Source organism: Sciurus vulgaris, assembly GCF_902686455.1.
Source record: "Sciurus vulgaris genome assembly, chromosome: 4".
NCBI lineage: Eukaryota > Metazoa > Chordata > Mammalia > Rodentia > Sciuridae > Sciurus > Sciurus vulgaris.
In genome coordinates, this window is record NC_136464.1 from 47,392,750 (window position 1) to 47,414,474 (window position 21,725).

At 38.1% G+C, this 21,725-nt stretch overlaps 2 pseudogenes across 2 annotated transcripts in view; both read right to left on the reverse strand.

The window, feature by feature from the left end:
• Window positions 1–1,200: 1,200 nt before the first annotated feature.
• On the reverse strand, window positions 1,201–2,448 carry LOC306658788 (ubiquitin carboxyl-terminal hydrolase 12-like; annotated as a pseudogene). Its single transcript has one exon. The product of its transcript is annotated as a ubiquitin carboxyl-terminal hydrolase 12-like (transcript).
• Window positions 1,631–21,725, reverse strand: part of LOC306658790 (ubiquitin carboxyl-terminal hydrolase 12-like) — a 164,863-nt pseudogene continuing 144,768 nt past the window's right edge. Inside the window, exon 2 of the transcript XR_013766628.1 lies at window positions 1,631–1,694. The product of XR_013766628.1 is annotated as a ubiquitin carboxyl-terminal hydrolase 12-like (transcript). The remainder of the gene's footprint in view (window positions 1,695–21,725) is intronic.

The window sequence follows — 21,725 nt, forward strand, 5'->3', positions numbered from 1 at the left end:
CAGAAAGTTTGTAATGGACCCACCATTTGACCCAGGTATCTCAGTCCTTGGTTTATACCCAAAAGACTTAAAATCAGCATGCTATAGTGATGCAGCCACATCAATGTTCATAGCAGCTCAATTCACAATAGTTAGATTGTGGAAAACCTAGATGCCCTTCAATTGACAAATGGATAAAGAAACTATGATATACACAATGGAATATTACTCAGCCATGAAGAGAATAAAATTATGGCATTTGCTGGTAAATGGATGAAACTGGAAAATACCATGCTAAGTGAGATAGGCCAAGCCCAAAAAAACGAGGGTCGAATGTTTTCTCTGATAAGTGTATGAGAATATATAACGATGGGGGGTGGCTGAGGGAAGAGAAGAATGAAGGAAGTTTGAAGAGTGTAGAGGAAAAAGGGGTGGGGAGTGGGGATAGAAAAACAGTAGAATGAAACAGACAGTATTACCCTATATGCATGTGTGATTACATAAGTGGCATGAATATACATTGTGTAAAACAATAGAAATGAAAAGTTTTACTCCATTTGAATACAATGAATCAAAATGTGTCTGTAAGAATAAAAAAATATTTTAATAAAAAAGAACTCATGTTTTATATTAGTCACATGACATGACTTTTGACTGTACATGAAGAGCACACTCATAAACACATCTCAAATATGTTTATTTACTGTTACTCCTAGATTATCCATAAACACCAAGACACCAGAAAAGCATAGTTAGTATTTTAAGTTTTTTTAAATCCTTTTGTCTTCTTTTCTTTTTCTTTCCACACTCAGATGAGTTTTGGGGTTAATTCTCAGATATCTGCCTTCTAGCTAAGACTGGATGAAATTTAAAAACCTCCAAATGACGATGAATTTTTAAAAATTATCATTTTCTTATTTTATTAGTGCATCGTAGTTATTAAAATTATCTTAAAGTTGTTTAAAATAAATTTTAAGTTAGGCATGCCAATCAAACAAAATATTAACTTAGGTGTACAAATGAAAAGTCAATTTGAATGTTTTTATGGGTGCCTGAGAGTTATGCGAAATGGTGGGTTCGTTTTGAGATAATCATACATGCATGGAATAGAATTGGCCTCGTTGCAGTCTCAGTACTTCCTCTTTCTCTCCCCTTCTTTCTCCTCCATTTACTTCCTTTATTCTACTGATCTTCCTACTATTTATTGTTTTTTTTTTAATCCAGAGTCTTTGCTTTATTGTGTGCAAAGTGTACTACTGCCCCCTGAGCTTCCTGCATTTCTCTTTTCTTGAAAAATCAGTGCTTGATCCTTTCCAAAATAACCAGAGAAGGAATGAGGCAGAAAATATCTCTTCATCACGGTTCCCCCTCAGTCCTGAGACTGATAGAAAAGGATGTAACCAGACTCAGAGTTCTTTGAGATATCTGATGTCAACCCATAGAATTCTTCAATAGCTTGTGCATCTATTTTTCTACAATGTCATCATCAAACAACGACCAAAAGTCATGACTCTTAAATATTGCAATATAATGGCCTCGATTGGGACCACTTCCACAGTGAACCACAACAGCAACTAGGTCGTACATCCTGTCAGGATTGGTTGCATCACCTGAAGTGTTAAACAGACGGAGTTCTAAAGGAAAAACTACCCGGTAAGAAAGTTTTGTGTATCGATGAAGTTGACCCATATATTTAAATCTCTTCAGGTGCAGAGCTAGAATCATAGGCAGTTTTTTAGCTTTCATCCGTTTATGTGCTTCCTGTTTGCTATGACATTCTTCACAGTAATATTTGTATTCACTGCACAGAGTTTCTGTGTTGGTAAAACCCCTTAAACAGTGATAACTGATGTGTTTTGTTCCACATCAACAGAATAGTCTAAAAATTCTTCATCTTTGCTGCTTATAGTTTCACAAGTAAGACATCTGGTTTCATTAGTTAATGTTCCCTGAAAAAATCTCATGTACCCACGTTGGGTCTGGTGTGCTGTTATTATTTCACTATCAATATTTCCATTAGGTAAACGACCATTTTGTTTTTCCTGCTTTCTCTCTTCTTGTAAAATATCAGCAAATGTATTTAGTAGGTAATTTAAGAATTCATGGGCATCTTGCTGCATGTAGTTGTCAAAAAGTTCATTTTTCTTTCCGTAATCTTGTTATGAACTTCTTAGGAGGAATTACTCCAACCTTTTCCTTCTGAGTGGCTATGCTATGGAAGAGATCTGCTAAGCACGTAAGAAGGTTTTCCTTCTTCCTAGGCTGCCTCTTGTATGATAGAACTTTTTCCAGAAATGTACGACAAAAATAAAGTGCTCGAAGAACTGAATTGCAGTAGCAGATATTCCCAAAATTGAATAATCCAAAATAGTGCTCATTAACTGGAAACTGTTCTGGACCAATCTCTTTCTCTACTGCCGAGGCATTGGCGCCCATGGTACACATGGAAGCGAATTTGGAGACTGTCATTAGGATTTTCATCTGTCCAGCGGCCATCTTCTACCCAATCACAGCGGCGCCCGGGGGCGGGGGAGGAGGGCAGCCGGGCCCCCAGCTCGCATGGCAAGCCGCAGGCGGACCCCGAGCCGCCGCCTATTGTATTTTTAAATTAATATTTTGTAGGCAGATATGCAAGTGCAGTACACTGTGTTGTATTGACCTGTGTTCAGAGCATCACTGGGTCAATTTCATTTCATGGTTCCGCCCTTTCCTGTATCTCCTCCCAGCCCCAATTCCCTTCCTCCTCCCCACTGAGCTCCCTTTTTCTTTCATGGTGTCCCTCTCTCTTATCCCCCTTCTTTTGCTCTCTGCAAATGACAAAAAACACTGGACCCCTGACTTTCTGAGTCTGGCTTCTTTGACTTAGCATGATGTTCTCCAGTTCCAGCTATTTACTGGCAAATGCCATAAGTTCATTCTTCTTAATGGTTCAGTAAAACTCCATTGTGAATATATACCACATTTTCTTTATCTGTTGATAGGCACCTGGACTGGTGTCATACCTTGACTGTTGTGAATGGCAGTGCTATAAACATTGAGGTCCCTGTTACACAGTGGTATGCTGAATTTAGTTCTTTATGGATAAACATGGAGACATGAAATAGCTGGGTCATGGGGTGATTCCATTACTAGTCCTTTCAAGATTCTCCATAGTGTTTTCCAGAATAGTACCTCTTCATAATCCACCACATTGTATGACTGTGCATTTTCCCCGCACATCATCCTCAGCATTTATTAATATTTATATTCTTTTTGTTGTCTTTAATTTTTAATAAATTTTAAAAATGTTTTTTATTCTTGTTGATTGCCATTCTAACTGGAGTGAAATGAAATCTCCATGTAGTTTTGATTTGAATTTCCCTGATGGTTAGGAATATTGAACATGTTTTCTTGTATTTATTGGTCATTTGTGCTTTTCTTTTGAGAAATGTTTGTTTAGATAGTTTTAAAGTATTCTTTTTCATTGTAGATGAACACAATATTTTTATTTATTTTTACATGGTGCTGAGGATACAACCCAGTACCTCACACATGGTAGGCAAATGCTCTGCCTCTGAGCCACAGCCCCATCAATGCACCCAGTTTTGTTCTTTTTCCTTTTTTCTTTTTCTTTTTTTTTTTTTTTTTCCCATTAGGACTTTTTAAAGTTTGAAGAACTCAGGTGAGAATCCATGTGGTCTTGAGCTTTTCTTTTTTGGTAAACTTTTACTTGCTGCTTCAATCTCACTGCTTGATAGTGGTATAGTTAGGTTTTCTACATCCTCAAGGCTCATTTGCAATAGTTTTTATGTGTGTAGAAATTTGTCAATATCTTGTAGGTTTTCCTGTTTATCCGAGCGTATGTTTTCAAAATAATTTCTAATGGTCCTCTGGATTTCAGAAATGTTTGTTGTGATGTCATCTCTTTCATCTTTTAGTTTGTTAATTTGGGTTTTCTCTCCTTTTAGTTAGGGTTGCTCAATCTTATTTACCTTGTCAAAGTACCAACTAATTAATTTTTTAGTTCTCAATTTCATTAATTTTGACTCTGATCTTTATTATTTTCTGTCCTCTACTAATTTTGGAATTAGTTCATTCTTCCTTTTCTGGAGATTTGAGGTATAAATTATATTATTTACGATCCTTCCTTTTTTTAAACCTTTCACTTTCTTTAATAGTATAATTACCATTACTGAATCATTGTCATAAAAAGTATATTCAAGTACATTACCACTTATTTTAAATAAACACCAACTTTGAAACAATCAACTTTGAAAAGCTGCATAAGTGTTTTAAAACAGTCCTTGATCACATTTCCATTTATTCACCATGGTATCCTGAAACACTGTATTTTTAGAGACTAACTATCACTTAATTTCTTTGAGGGGGAAAAAAAATAAACCTGTGTAATGTAGAACAGCAGTGAGGCAATAAATATGTGTGCTTGTCACTTATCTTCACTGCACATAAGAAGTGCTCTAAAATATGGTACTTGTGCCACATTAGTATATGGAAAACAAAATTAACTCATGGGACAGAAAACATGGTTTACCAAGTTGTTACTGTAAAATTCAAGATTTGGCCTTGCCCCTCCATTCTGTATTCAGGCAACAAGAACATTCCCATTGAAGACCCTGGGAAGCACCAGGCAATAGTTATCAACAAACGGTTAACAACAGTTAACACTGACCTAAGGGACTAATAGTTTGATGCCAGCTCCTGAGTTTGACCTTATGAGTATTGGCCCTTGAATATAACTTGTATGCCACAGCACCCAACCATCTCTGAGCTGCTGCAGTTTCCCCATCAAGAGACAACCAGACCCAAAACATGAGCTTCTCTGGGGATCACTGTCCTCAACACAGGTCTTTTCTGGTGTCACTTTTGTAAGTAGCAACTAGAAGCATAAGTGAGCTGTTTAGCAAAACACACATTCTAAGTAGTTGGTTTTTGATCTTTATTGGGATAAGGTATGTCCTAGTTACTGTATGTATTAAGTATGACTTCTTTTATAAGGTTACAAAAGATTCAGCTGTGGATATATTTTTAGGAAATGTGCATACCACTCATCAATTTTATTAAGACTGAAAGTTTAAGGAGCTTGTAGGTAATTGAGTAACCAGAATTGACCAACTCCTATTTTTTTTTTTTTAATGTAGGCACTCACTGCTACAAACCTGACTCGTAGAAATGCCATCATACTCTCTCAGATATTTTGATGGGCTCTACCTCTGTTCTCATTGCTTTCTATTCTCCCTTCATTTCTTCAATGACCCATTCTTCATTAAAAGTGTATTATTTAATCTCCAGGTGTTCGAATAATTTGTTTTTATCTTATTAATTTATAATTTTATTCTGTTATGAACTGAGAGGGTGCAAGCAATATCTCTGTATTTTTGTAATTGGGTGCCATAAACATGGTCTAATTTGAGAAGGTTGCCTATGCAGTGAATAAAGTAAATTTAGTTTTTGCTGGATGAAAAACTCTATAAATATCTATTACCTGCATTTGATTAATCAAATTTTTATGTTCTGAAAAGTGTACGTGATTTGTGTTTGGATTCCTTAGCTATTTGTGAGAGAGGCATGTGGAAATAACCCCTTATTATTGTATTGGGGTGTATTATATTCTTTTTTAAAATTTATTTTTATTGTAAACAAATGGGATACATGTTGTTTCTGTTTGTACATGGAGTAACAGCATACCATTTGCGTAATCATACATTACATAGGGTAATGATATTTGATTTATTCTGGTTTTTTTCCTTTCCCCCACCCCTCCCACCCCTCTTTTCCCCCATACAGTCCCTCCTTCCTCCATTCTTGCACCCTTCTCACCCCCCATTATGTCATCATCTGCTTATCAATGAGATCATTCGTCCTTTGGATTTTTGAGATTGGCTTATCTCACTTAGCATGACATTCTCCAATTTCATCCATTTGCCTGCAAATGCCATAATTTTATTATTCTTTATAGCTGAGTAATACTCCATTGTGTGTGTATATATACATATATATATATATATATATATATATATATACCACAGTTTCTTTATCCATTCATCAATTGAAGGATATCTAGGTTGGTCCACAGTCTGGCTATTGTGAATTGAGCAGCTATAACCATTGATGTGGCTGTATCTCTGTAGTATGCTGATTTTAAGTCCTTTGGGTATAGGCCGAGGAGTGGGTTAGCTGGCTGAAAAGGTGGGTCCATTCCAAGTTTTCTAAGGAATCTCCACACTGCTTTCCAGAGTGGCTGCACTAATTTGCATCCCCCCCAGCAATGTATGAGTGTACCTTTTTCCCCACATCCTCTCCAACACCTATTGTTTCTTGTGTTCCTGATAATTGCCATTCTAATTGGGGTGAGATGGAATCAGTGTAATTTTGATTTGCATTTCTTTTATAACTAAAGATGGTGAATATTTTTTTCATATGTTTGTTGATTGCTTGTAGATCTTCTGTGAAGTGTCTGTTCATATCCTTAGCCCATTTGTTGATTGGGTTATTTGTATTCTTCATTTATATTCTTTATATTGAGTAAGGTTTGTTTTATATATGTAGATGCACAAATATTTGGGGCATAAATATTTACAATAATTATATTTCTTTGTTGGGTGATTCCCTTAACCATTATGAAGTGACCTTCTTTGCGTCTTCTAATTCGGGTTTGAAGTCTATATTGTCAGGTATGAGAATAACTACTCTTGCTTTCTCAAATTTTTAATTGAAAATAATCAAATTTTCCAATGATATGAGTGTTTATATCCTATTGCAAACTATCCTTCTGTTCCTTACTGTGCCTCTCACAAGGAGTGAGAACTGGGTGGGATTCAGCCCAACCTCCGTTTAGGATTTCTGCCCCTCCACCTGCTGGAGTCAATAGGAAGTGCAGCCAGTTGAACTGGCTCTCAGTTTCTCTGCTCACCACTTAGGAGAGGGGGAATGGAGCTAGAAGGACCTATCAGGAAGTAAACCTTTTTGGGAAGAGTGTACTGGGGGTTCTGAATATGAGAAATGCAGCACCTCCTTTGGGTTTCATCTTTATGTAACCTACTTGCTAATTCGCTGTGTAAGGGCTGACATATTATGGGCTCTTGTAGCTCATTTTTTCTGTTCTTAATTATGTTCAAAGAGAAAATGAGAGCCTGCGTTTACAGGTGCCAGTTTTCTTATGTATAGTTACAATTTTAACTATTGTAAGTTTGGATGAATGATCATTCTAGCTATTAACTTAAAGCCATGTTATACTTGGAGATGGGTTTCAGGAATGATTAAATGTCAAAAGGTTTCAAGACCCTTTTGCCTGTACCCTGCTCCAAGCCTAGCTATTGGGTTGTGTAGTCTGGAAAGCATTTTATCATTGCCATACATCCTCCTCAAAGCCTTGAGGCCTATGACTGGCATTGCAGTTAGCCATAATTTATCGAGTGAAAAAACGAAGATTAGAGGTGTTCAATGCACTCATTAGGATCACATGTAAAATGCATGTCCAGTGATGACAAACTCTTGCTTGTTCTGTATGTGGCTTTTAAATACAATAGATTGAAGAATATTCTTAGAATACATTGAGTCATGAATGTGTCCTGATGGGCCAGCTTGAGTGAAATCAAGAAGCTGTGGAACTGGGTTTAGGGCCAGCTGGGGGTTCTCTCCAGTTTAAACACAGAGGTTGTAGACAAGTTACTGGGAGACTTTGAAAACCCTGTGTTGATATGGACAGAAGGGCTGCTGTAGACTGTGGGGACAGTTTGGAGTTTAGGATTATGCATCATTCATAACCTTCCTAATATAAATAACCCCGGAAGGGTTTTCTTTTTTGTGTCTACTCAAGATCAAGAGGAAAGTCAGTGATCATGCTGAAACTCAGCTTAAGTATAAATTATTAGGTTGAAAATAATTTCTCTTTCTTTTTAGAACTGGTTCTAAAATAAGAGAGCCAGACTATGACCTAGAGAGAAACAAACAATGTTTGTCATCAGGAGGCAACAAGAGTCCCTTGTCCAAGCACATCTGTTGTTGGCCACCATGATGCCCAAGTGCAATCTCACAGCAGCACCACCGCACAGCACTCTTGGCCCCAGAAAGCTCCACTGGGAGGAGCTGGCTACTTTTCTAAGGAGACATGGGGACTTGCCAGTGAAGAGGATTACTCTTGTGATGCTGTGGTTCCAGGCATTAGAATGGAACCAAGTTCTGCTTCAGAGTGGCAAATGGTCACAGGGAGTGAATATTCTCCCAGCTCCACACCAGCAATGCATAGTCATCCTGCTTCATCGCTGCAGGGTTTTGAGAGGGCCACTTTCTCAACAGAGGAAAGCCAGCATGACAGGCCCTTGCTTTTGCCCTATGTTGACAGCGTGCAGGGAAAGTTGCAACCTCAGGAGCTCCTCTATCAGAATTCACTGTGTGAAGGACAGCAGGAGAACGACTGGGAATTTTATCTTCACCAGCTGCCACAGCCCCAGTATTACCAAGAGATGCTATTTCAGGATCCATTTCTAGTGCCCCAGAAGCAGGGGACTTAGAGTAGCACGTGACCTCCCTCTTACAACAGCAGCATGCAGATTGTGAAGGCAATGGAGAGGCCCCGAGCTCTCAGGAGCAGTGTACATCTCCCCCACAAATGGTGGTCAGTTCTCTGCCTGAGCCTCCTGGGCAAGATGGACAGTTAGGAGCTCTAGAGCAGCCCAGGTTCCCAACCCCAGATTACTGGGAGGAGGTGTCTGCTGAGGACACTTACTGGCCCAGTATTATAACTGAAGGACAAGGCATTGCAATTTAGAAAACTGTAGTGATAGATCATTCTACAATCATCCTCACAGGCTCAGAGAAAAGTATTCTCTGGAATCTGTACATAAAAATGCTCACTTCAAGAAGCATCCATGGAACTCCACCCCCAAAATTAAACCCACAAAACAAAACAAAACAAAACAAAAAAATACTACAAGAACAAAACTTTCCAAATTCCCCCTACAATCCCCACCCTGTGAACATAGACATAAACACACAGAGAGTTTAGAATTGTCAGTGTCCTCTGGTTGGCCAGCTCTAACCACCAGTGGTATACCCCTGACTGTGCATCTTTTAGCGTCCCTGATAAGGTGGACTTATGCGGGAAGTACCAAACCCACATGCACAAAGACAGCACTTGACAAATACAATTTCAATGTGTGCTTCAAGTAGACACTTCCTGCACAGCACTGCCTCAGATATTATATCCCCCTTGAAGGGAAGATCCTCTAAGATTCCTTTGTTTGGAGTGGATCATAGGCTGCTGCTTTCATCGTTCGAACAGGACAGCATCTTCAGGCCACAGCATCACCTGGCAGGACAGCCTAGACTCTGAAAATTGTCACTATGTTTGGTGTCCACATGGATTTCATCCTTTAGCAACCCCAATGAAATATCAAACAAGCTAGGACATCATGAAGGAAGCCATCTCCCCCAGGATTGCCTGACAAGAACTCACAAGATTCTGCCAGAATTCAGCCCTCTAAGAGAAGACTTCTGCAAGGGTGTCTGCTTAACAACTGTCTGTTTTCTTTGGCTGGCATCAACCTTGTAATTGACCATTGTAGCCAAGACTTCCTATTTTGAAATATCTATTGTTATTCTTTTTACTTTTGGACTTAAAAGTCTTCCCCAGCCATCAACTCTGACTGTACTCACAGTGAATATGCCTGTGGTTCACTGGAGCAGGCCTATGCCTATTGTATGTCACTTTATTTCCAATTAATTTTCTTGGAAGAATCTTTCTCTGACTATAATTTTGATTGACATCTCCGTCCACCTATAAGGTTCAGCGCTCCCTGAGTTTTCCCCCTGAAGGCAGCACTTCCAGTGGAGATCCTGCTCCAGCTACTGCATCTCATGAACCCTAGGAGGATTCCACACTGGGCTCAGAGCTTCCTTTTGGATTTCCAGAGTGTTTTGACAGTCATCTGGACATGTCAGTCAACAATATCTGAGGATGCCCAGGTGAGCATTCAGATACTGTTGATCAGAGATGTTGAGACAAACTTCAAAATGGGCAGTATCTGGGAACCTCCCACTTTGGAACCATTTTCATAATATGAAAGTTTAGGACATTGCAGAGGATTTCCTGTCTCAGAGATATGTCTTGCCGGCATATCTCTGCAGGCTACATACTATGAACCACTAGGTGGCACCATTCACTTTTGCCAGTGGAAGTGTGGAGCAACACTTCCTGAATTCCTACTTCTGGGTGTTTTGTGTGCAAGCAGGCCAAGAATATAGCACACTTTGTCAGATTTTTCCATTTAACGCATATGATATTTAATTAAAAAACATCATAATCTGGTTGTGATTATTTAAGCAACAGTAGAACTTGTAGAGACAGCTTGCATTTGTGTTTATTGAGTTTTGTCTAAACTCATGTAACCATTGGGAAGAGTCTGACATGCTGTTTGTCATGTGTATCACGGTTACTTGATTGCAAAATGATGATATATTATACTTCTTAAATTGTAAATAAAGCACATTTTGTATGAATTTCCAAGGTGTGTAATATACCAATCTTCACTTAATAAATATCTTCCTTCCTAGACTAAGATTGAGAGCAGGTGGGAAAGTAGCAACTCTCCAAGAGGGGACATGTGTTCTTTGCACAATCACTTTGAACAGTCACTTGGAATGTTTATTGAAGTTGCAAAGGCCTAGCAATCCTGCTTCCATTGTGTAGAGAAAAATGGAGTCTTGTTTAAGAGTGCTTCCAAGGTGAAATCAGAGCAAGGAATATACAACTTGCATGAGAAACTTAGTGGTCTGGCAGTGCCCCTGTTCAAGGACAGATAAGCTCTGTGTCCAAGAACATTAAAAAACTTAGAGACATCTGGTTTCTTCTCTCAAAGCTTGGCTTGTGGTCAGATCCAGGTCTGGAGACCAAACATACTGATCGCACTGAGCCCATTGGCTCCAGACCATAACTTTATATGTTTACTCCAGTGTATTTAAGAGAGATGAGAAGAACTCAAAGGTGACAAGACTGCTTTCTTTGGTTATGTATGCTGTGAAATTTCCATGATTTCTCTCTGGTGCTGAGTTGGTATGCTACCTGGGATGGTTTTCCTTTTGTATATTCTTTATGTGCCTTAATAAATATTATCTTTTCCTATACGGCTTGTGGTGGTACATTCAGCATATCAACCCATATAAATTATAAGGTTGCACAGCAACAGGAAATATGTTCCCACACACATGGATAAACTTAAGCTTTTTTACTGAATGCTGAGTCCACAGATGAGAACCCTTATTAAATAATCAAGCTAGCTGCATTAGTCAGCTCACCACCACTACAACTAACACCTGAAAGAAGGAATTTTTTATTTCTTTTTTTTATTTTTGGTAGTCTAGGGGTACATTCAGTGGTCCTCTGCACTGAGCCTCCTTCCCAGCTCTTTTTATTTTTTGACACATGTTTTCAGTACGTTGCCCAGGCTGGACTTGAATGTGTAATCCTCATGCCTCAGCTTCCAAAGTTTCTAGGACTAGAGACATGTACCACCTTGCCAGACTTGGTTCATTGTTTTGGAGCGCAATCTCTGATCAATTTTCCCCATTTCTTTTGTCCTGTGGGGAGACAGTACGTCATGATAGAACCACTGTCAACAATGTGTCCAGGAAGTCAGAGGGAGAAAAAGTAGGAGCCATGGTTCCATAATCCCCTTTGAGGGCCTGCCTCCAATGAAGTAAATTTCTCTCACTAGGCCCCACCCTTTCAATGTCCCACCATGTCCAAGTGGCACCACAGTAGGTATTAAACCTTTTCCATTTGTAGTTTGAAGGGACATTAAATATCTAAGAGATTAGCACAGTTTTACATTAGGGGATCTCTCTGGGTCCAGATGGGGTTAAAATAATAGACTACTCCTATGTTATTTTGAGTGTTCTAGGATGCACTGTCCAGTGAAATGTCAAGTTTCCAAATTAGTTTTGTACTATGATGACCATGAAAATAAAATGAGGGGAAAATGGTAATGATTATTCTTGAATTCACAAATATGCTATTATCCCACAAAAATACAAAACATGGACAGGACTTATATACACTAAATAGAGAAAGTAATTTAACTTTCTTTGGACATAGAAGAAAGGTATTGGTTTTCTCCCATACTCTGAGAAATTTTTCACTTAGTTTCTTTATATCTTCTCTCTCTGTAGATTTTGAATTTAAAATGCTCTTTTCAGTGATTGTAAGAGTATATCCTTGACATATAGTGATTTGCAGAGATTTTTCCTAAAGAAACCCATACAACTCATGATACATGTATCCTATTTGTGTGTTGCTAGGTTAAAGTTCCTAACATTTTAATTAAAATTGTTGCACCTGTTTTGAGGAATTCCCTCATACTCAGGTTTTTGCTGGCACTACCTTCAAGGGTTTGAGTCTTGTTAAGTTAGCCTTACTGAATCAGATATGTCAACTCTCATTACTCTCCAAATTCTTGTGCAAAATTACATGTTTATGTTTATTAAATGTTTGGATTTTCCAGGGACTGCCTGAGTCCAACCTTTCCTTTACTGATTCCATGTTTTTAAATGATTACAACTGATTCTCCTTGATTCATTTTTCATGTCTAATTTACTGTGATATACTTGTTCCAAATATCCTAGTAATCCTCAAGTGTAGAGTATGTGTAGCAATGTGTTGTTTTCATGTCATAGGTTTGTAAGATGCATGTTCTGTTGCACAGGTGGGTTTTCCAAGTCACTGTCAGGGACACTTTCTGGGGTACTGCTGGGGGTGTGGTCCCTGGGGTGGAGTTGTTCCATCAGGGGATCTCTGAGTCCAGATGGGGTTTTGTCTTTCGACCTCTGGGTGCTTACAGGAGGTGGATGTGGACTCAGCCTTGGGTGTCCAAGCCAGAAGAGGTTGGTGGCCAGCACATGACCCAGATCGGGTCCAGGGGTTTGGGTCCTGTGCACATTCATCTGCACATACCGTGAATCTATTCATGACCTCAAGAGTAGTTCCCTGCCACCTCTTACACATGGAAAGAGAGGAGTTGTAGTGCCTCTGTCCAGGTTGCAGTTCAGTCTCATCAAGTCCCTTCCTCATGTGTTTGGATACTAAGCACTGGCTGGTGTCTTCCTAGTAACACGGGTATGAAGTCTTAGCAGAAAGAAACTGCCCCCCTTCAGTTTCTGGGGCTTATATTGGGCTTCAAGTCAGTGAGGCACAATTGGGATGCACTTGTCCCCTCTCAGTGGGATTTGCCACACTGGAGAGCAAAGTCGGAGCATTTTTTTTCTGGCAGGAGAGCTGAATTGAATCCCCGAAGGGGCAGTTGATACTTCACACCTGCCCAGCGTCAGGAGTTTTTGTCTGGTCCCAAACAATATGTGTGTACCCTGCCTGGTATTTCTGAGGGGCTACATTCAGCCTCAAGATCCCCAGGTTGAGGGAAGTGGCAGTATGAGGCTGACATAATACACAGAGATCTTGCCTTGTGGATTTCAACATTCCCTTGTCACTCCACAACCTCTTCATGAAGGATTCTGTGTACTTCACATGGGCAGGAACCAGCCTAAGACCTGTTCTATTCCAGAGGAATTTAGGTGAGTGTATGCAGAATTTTCAGGTGAATAAAGTATTTGGTGTCTTGAAATATATGTCACTATTTGGTTCAGAAATTTCATAAGAAATTTCACAGTTGTGCCCATCAATTTACAGTTGCTCCCTATAGATTTTACTTTATTTGTTTTTTATATGTTTGTTTGTTTTGTTTCATTTTGGTGGTACTGAGAATTAAATCTACTGGTGCTTAGCCACTGAGCAACACCCCCAGCATTTGGTTTTGTTTTTGTTTTCTTGAGAAATGGTTTCTATATTTTGAGAGCCTTGCTAAGTTGCTAAAGCTGACTTTGAACTTCTGATTCTCCTGCCTTACCTCTCAAGTCACTGGGTATAGAGACGTGTGCCAGCATGTCTGGCTTCATGTAGATTTTAGATCTTCTTTCACTTTATGGTTGGTAGGTCATCAAAACAGTTCTTAAAATGCGGTCAAAGGAAAAGCCAGCTCTACCTTTCTGAGGAATATCATAACAATGTGTCTCATGAGAAAACCTGCCTATTTGTATGTCTACTGTGCAATTGTTGAAAGGTCAAACTGGGTTTAATAAAGTCTAGAAAGATACATGAAAAGAGAAAACAGAGTTTCACAATATAGTTTATAGAACAGTTTATTTACTTCCTTAGACATATGTGAGATCTCTCTATCCATCTATCTATCATCTAGCTTCTTCATTCATTCATCTGTGAATGAACACTTGAATGGTGGATAAGGAACACACCTGACATCCTTGGAATGTCATCTTTTTCATCATAAATAGACTCAGCTATAGCAGAACACATCTGCTCTCAAAACAAGCTACTTGACAGAAAAATGATATGGAGAATGTGTGACCCCTGGACATGTTCCAAAGGGTAAGCTAGGAATAAGACAGCAAAATGGCCTGGCCTCTGTAGCGTGCCATGATGCCTCCATGATTGTGACTGAGCACCATGGAATTATTGTTCACTCCCTGTGACTATCTGTGCTTTTTCTATGAAAACTTTGTTGAAATTGCTGGGTTGTTCTCAAAGATCTATGTGCAGAAGAGTTCCAGGTGCTGCACAGTGGCACTGATTTGGGTTTAGTGAAGCCGTCCTAAAGAGCAGGAATTGACCCACCTCTTAACATGTGCCAAGGAACATTCTAGTTCATATTGTTATCTTGTGTGTTTGAGTTACTGCCCTCCTCTTTCTCATTAAGAAAAATTCTAAGTAGTGATTTGATTTAAAAAAATGATATTCGTTTCTTCCTACAAGCATGTCTAAATAGCTGGAAAGACATCTTACTTTAATCTGGGTAATAATCTTGATTTTTTTTTTTTCTGAAGAAGAAATGATGCTTTGGTCCTTTAAAAGAAAAACATCTTTGATAAGTTCAATTTAATCAATTTTATTTAAGGAACAACCAAATGTGATTTTCTAATCAGATAGTCATTAGAATCAAAATTGGTTATAAGAACTGTGTACCACAACATAATTTTGTGCATTTATAGAAGATAGAAATGAGGTATAGAAACAATTTAATTGTTTATAACTTAATTGGTTAAAAAGTTTTCCACTGAAACTCAGTATTATATCCCACTGCTGTGACAGAATACCTTAGTTAAGCAAATTCAAAGGAGTTTCAGAGGTTTCAGTTCACAATCATTTGGTCTCATGACTTTGGCCTGTCATAAGGCTAAATATTATGGTGGGGAGCATGTGGTGAAACAAAACTTCTGATATGGTGACCAGGAAGCAAAAGGAGGTCAAGATCCCAACATCCCCTTCAGGTACTTGTGCCCAAAGGTCTACTCTCATTCAATGGAGTCCTACCTCCTAAAGGTTCTATCACCTCCCAGTAGTACCACAGTCTGGCAACTGCAGACATGTGCCAATAGCACATGGACTTTTAGGACAATTTGAGATCCACAGCACTCCATTACCACGATGCAACTCCATGTTCATTTGGTGGGTTGAATCTATGTAGGAACCTAGGCACAATCAGTGACTCTCCACACATTTTATTTAACAATCCCTAAATCAGGTTGTGTACATCATGTAAGCACAGGGGCAAATGCCTTGCCATGATCCTTGATGTGGCGTGGCTCTTGATTCCTATCTCTTTATTTATGAGAGTAAAAGGAGCACAAGCCCATTGGAACATTTCATTTAGGAAATAATTTTGCTTCTAATTTTCACAGAAATGTTCCTTCAGTTCAAAAAGTACTTCAAGATGCAATTATAATAAGTGCAGTTCTGGAAATTTGAGTAATACTTTTAAAGACTTGATTCCTTGATAGAGTATTAAGATACAATAGAAAATTATAGATCTGTCATTATTATTTCAACAATGTCATGGTAATAAATTAATTCCAAACATTCCATTAATGTTCATCAATGTAACACAATAGTTATTTGTAAATTAAAAACCAAAAGGTAAAAGAAATCCCAAATAGATGATAAATTTTTCAAATTTCTACACACAATATTATCTACTTTTTCAGTGGCTGATTAACATCAGAGGAGAAAACTTAAATTCACATATGTAAAGTCTACTCTTCTTGGAAAACATAACCTGGCCAGGCTGGTTCTCCGTAGATAGGCAAGAAATATTTAACATTTATGAAAGAGATCATGGGTAGGATTATTAGTTTTTATCCCTGTCAGTCAGCTTCCTGCCACTGTAAGAAATACCTGAGATAATCAAATTATAAAGAGAAAGGATTATTTTTTCTCATAGTTTTGGAGGTTTCACTCCATTATCAGTTGGCTCTATTTATTTGGGGCCTGTAGAGAGGCTGCACTTCATGGTGACAGCATGTGTAGAAGAAAAATCCCTCACCATTGACAGCACAGTCCCATGACCCACAATTCACTTGGCTCCACCTCTGGAAGTTTTTTTCCCTCCCATTAGCACCACATTGGGGACCATGCCTAGAACAAATGGGCCTTTGGGGACTCTCAAGATCCAAACTATGGGAGTCTCTTGGGTAGTAAAAACAATCTTCTACTTCTTTGGAAGAGTATGAACGGCTTTCCATAATAGTTTGGGTTCACATTTCTATAACATTTTCAAGCTTCTTGAAGATTCACATAAATCTCTTTTTCTACTAGATGTCCAAGAACAAGATTACCAGTAAGGATACTAGTATTATATAGTAGGAAGAGGAACTGGGCCACTAAATGGAAGTCATCTTTTATGGCACACAAGAGTAAGATACAGCACTAATGTAATACCAAGGTGTTGTTGGGGAGATGCTTTCAGCATCCTTTAACTTCAGATGTGTTTTCCTCTGATTTGGTTAATTTCTGCTCCCTGAGTGAAGCTCTCAGTCTAGATTCTTGGTTTTCCCTTTCCTTCCATGTTCTCATTTGTAGGGGCATTAGAGGCCATGTGTCTTTTGGTATTTTGTCATCTGGGTAGGATTCTGTGGGTCCAGAAAGTATTATTTTCTTTATTTAAAAATATGGTTTCTTTTAGTTCAATCCTGCCTTTTTTTTTTTTCTGGTAACAACACCACTCCCAGAGACATGTAACATAGTCAGTAAGAGCTCATTAGCTGTATTTGGCTGCAATTGATATGAATCATCTAGTTTTTCTGTCCTTTTAAATATCTAACACACACACACTATTTTCCTTGTACCAGTATAGACAACTGAAATTATTTCTTGGCAGAAGTTTTAATTCAACCATTGCTTTAAACCAAAGATGTGACTGGCATGCCAACTTGGCAGTCATATGTATTCTCTGAAGCAATAATTTCAATAAGCACAAGTTCTCCAAGCAAGGACAAACGTAAAGTCATATTTTGACCTAACATTTTATAACTCTTGTGACAAAGCCCCAAATTTCTGTCCAGCACAGGTAGTAAAATATATATAAATCATGGTTTAATCAGAGAAATAGCATCAGTATTGTGTGTGTTTGTATTTATTGGAGCTTGAACCCAGGCTCCTCAACATACTCAGCACACTTACCAACGGGCTGCATCTCTAGCCCAATAATTTCATGCTCGATATGGTCATATATGTCTTGTTTTGCTTTTGTTGCCTCTTCTTTGAGTTTCAATCCAAGATACCATGACAAAATTGAATGTCATAAAGCTATCCTTTCTCATAGAATTTTAATAACTTCATGTCTCAATTCCAGTCTTTCCTGTTTTTAGTTATTTTTTACATGTGCGTGAGGTAAGGTTCTAACTTCATTCTTTGAGTGTGAACATCAATTTTTCCTGTGCTATATGTTGAAGATCCTGTCCTTTCTTCATTGTGTACCACTAGCCTTGTTGAAGACCATTTCCCCATATACACATGGGTTTTCTGTGTCACTGTTCTGTTTCATTGGTCAGTGTGTTGGTCTTTATGTCAGTACGATCATTTTAGATCCTGTCAAATTGTGAAGTTTTGAAGTTAGAACTTGTGTGATCTCTAACTTAGTTTTCCCTTTTCTGAATTATTTTGGCATTTTAGAATCTTTTGAGATTCCATATAAATTTTGAGTTGTTTTTGTCTTATGTATACAAAAGGCCACCAAGGTTATGAGAAGGAGTTCATTTAATTTTTACAGTACTGTTGAAAATATGGAAACATTATCAATTCAAAGTCTTTCAGTCCTTGAACACAAGAAAAGTTTGACTTAATTTGTCTCATTCAATTTCTTTCCACAATGTTCTGAAGTTGTGAATAATTGAGGTTTTACCTTCTTAGTAATGTTATTAAGTATTTTATTCTTTTTGATGCTTTTGTAATGAGCTTTATTTTTTCATTTCTGTTTTAAAGTTTTCATTGTTTGGAGAAACACAACTAATTCTTTTCCTTAGTTTTGTTGTAGTTTTAAATAAGTTCTGAAAATTTTCTTTGGAATAGATTTTTTCTTTTTTTTTTAAACCTGTGAAACCATGTAATCTCTGAACAGAGTATTTTACTTCTCTTCTAATTTGGAAGTTTGTGATTTCTTTCTCTTGAGGACTTCCTCATAGAATTTCTAGTACTATGTTGACTAGAAGTGATAAGACTGGACATCTTTGCTTCCTTCCTCATCTTAGAGGGGACGCTTCCAGTCTTTCACTGTTGAGTTTGGTGTCAGCTGTGGGATTTTTTATATGGTTTTCATATGCTGAGACTGTTTCCTTCTATTCCAAATTTGTGAATGTTTTTGTCATGAATAAGTGTTGAAATTTGTCAAGTGCTTTCCTCCCGGGATCAGCTGAAATAATCATGTGGTTTCTGTCCTTACTTCTGTGAGTGTTGTAGATTACATTGGTCTTTCACATGTTGAACCATCCTTGTATTCCAGGAATAATTTCCACTTGATCATGGAGTGTAATTCTTTAATTTGTTTTCACTTGTGTGTGTGTGTGTGTGTGTGTGTGTGTGTGTGATTTAGAATCAAATCCAGTGCCTCATGCAAATAAGGTAGTGTGTTATATACTCAGCCCTATAATTTTTAAATGTATTTTTGAACTTAGCTCGTTAGAATTTTTGTGAAGTTTTTTCACAATATTTATCAGATTTGATGGTCTCTTCTTTGTAGCATCCTTGTCAGGCTCTGAACTGTGGGTAACTCTGACCTTATACAATGAGTATGGAAGTATTTCTTCCTGTCATATATTTTTGAAGATATAAGAAGAATTAATATTGTTTTTAAAAAAAGTCTCATCCAATGCTTTGGTGAAGTGCTTTGATCCGGGAATCTTCTTTCTTTCGTGGTTACTGGGTATTCAATAAATCTCTTTACAAGTTAAGGGCCTGGTTAGATTTTTACTTCTTCATGTGTTAAGTCTTTGTATGCTGTGTTTCTCAGAGCACATTAACTTCTGGGTTATGCATTTGGTTAGCATGTAATTGTTCATAGTAATCCCTTTAATCTTTCTCATTTCTGTGGCATCAGTTGAAATGTATCCTCCTTCATTTCTGGCTTTAATTATTTGAGTTCTTCTTTTCTCTTAATGTAGCAATGGGATTTTTAATTTTGTTTAACCCTTTAATAATTCAAATATTTGTTTTGTTGAGATTTTTCATATTCTATTTCAAATTACTACTTTATTTCTGCACTGATCTGTATGATTTTCTTCCTTTTCTTAATTTATGTTTAGGTTAGTCATGTTTTTCTAGAGCCTTGAAATGTAAAATTAGTTTGCTATGTTGCTCATTTGAGTACTTTTTTTCTCTTTAAATGTCAGTGATTCTGCTAAAAGCTTCTGAGTTTGTACTGCTTTATCCCATGTGTTTTATTACATTTCATAGGAAGTTTTTTGGTTTTGTTTTTAGTGATTATGTTGATCAAACCCAGGGTATTGGGCTTGCTGTCAACTTTCTTCTGCTGAACTACACCACTAATCCAATTCATTTTACCTTGAGAAAAGGTATCACTAATTTGCCCAGGCTGGCCTTGAACTTGTGATCCTTCTGCCTCAGCTTCCCTAATTGTATTGGTTATAGGGCATGAACCCACCATTCCAGATCTAATTATCTTACTGGAAAAATAATTTTAAGTTTTCTCTCCATCTTCAAACATAAATTCTCAGTGCAGTGTACAGAGATAAATTGTACCCCTGGGGTACCTCTGGGGTTCTGATGAGATGGCTAGAGAGGAGATTTTGCATGTTCAAAATGTAGCAAACTTCTTTCTCCACAGTTACTCAGGATTATGATTGTGTGGCAATTTAAATAAATTTTTAAAAACATAAATCAAGCAATGTATGTCTAGAGAATTAGGAAGAGTTTGTTGTTAGTTTTATTTTACTTTGTTTTCTTTTTATCAGCATACAGAAATGAATGTGAAATTGAGTGAAGGAAGATGAGGCTGGAAAAGCAGGAAGGGTCCCTGTCATGAGGGTCTTGGGTATCAAACTGTCTCAATTCTTCATCTGTGATGGCAAAGCCAGTCTCAACTGAGAAATTAAGGTAGAAAATATTATGGTAAGAAACCAACGAATGGGGCAAGGGTCAGTTCCCCACCCTCTCAGTCTTTTTCCAGGAAATCTGATTGACAACAGGTCCCTGACTTTTAAATTGTAGATACCTTTCTCTGGAAGTCTGACTACTCCATCTTGAAGTGTAAACACACTTGTGGAGGCTCAGGGCCCAAGGCTAGAGATTGTTCCAAGGCCTTGTTAGAGAAGCCAGTTCTTCCCCTTATCACACTGTACTTCTCTAAACATGCTGCCAGCTAGAAACCCCATGCACAACAGGGTAGACTAGGAAATTTATATGAGAAAAGATGGCCTATAAATATTGTGAGAAACTCTGAGTAGGGCCTCAGTATTTGGAGTTTTGTATTTCCCTTGGGACCTATGGCATACAATAAAAAATTGAAGGACACAGAGCCACCTAATACTTTTGGGACCGCCTCCACCTGGGGGACCTGCACATCTGCAGCACCTGAAACCACCAGTTAAGTAACAGGAGCTGCATTTCACAGCTGTGAATATTAAATACCAGAGATTTCCAAGGCAATCTTATAAAGTAAGTTTTATTAAAAAAATAAAAACATAGACTTTCCCTGGATGGAGGAGCAAAATTAAATGTAAGACATTTTGTGTGCTGAGTAATAAGCTGGAGACATGTGCAACTGACCACGAGTAAGATAACTAACTTCCCCTGACCAAGACTGGCTGGCAGGGTCTGATAAAAAGGATTTAAAAAGACTCATGTTGAGCCTAGGCCAGTCTCCATTTTACACCAATGATGCCAGTGCTGCACCAAGCCTGAAGGAGACTCACTGATTTGCACATTGCTTGCTGGAACATCCATCTTCCTGACCGTAACTGAGATGTTCCTGTGGAGGTGACCGCGGAGCTGCTTCATCTCCCACTGTTATGGGCACAACTTAAGAACAGACTGATCACCACTGAGAAGTCCAAATGTGAGAGTCTTTATTGAGCCAGCCAACTGACTGTCTCACACAATGCTCCAAAAAATGGTTATTGAGAGAACAGCCCTGACAATGGGGTTGCAAGTTTTCTTATACCAAAAATCACATTAATCATAAGTCTGTTGCTATGATTCAAAATAACACATTAACATGAGATCATGGACAGAGGGGGAAGTGGGTCAGAATGACCCTTTCCTAGGTACAAACTAAAGAATGGTTGCTAACATCTGTACAACCACTGTTCACATGGTACATTGTTTAGGAGCAATAGAAATCAAAAGAGAGCCATGTTTCTTTACATAGGAATTATCATTCTGTATTGTTAAACAT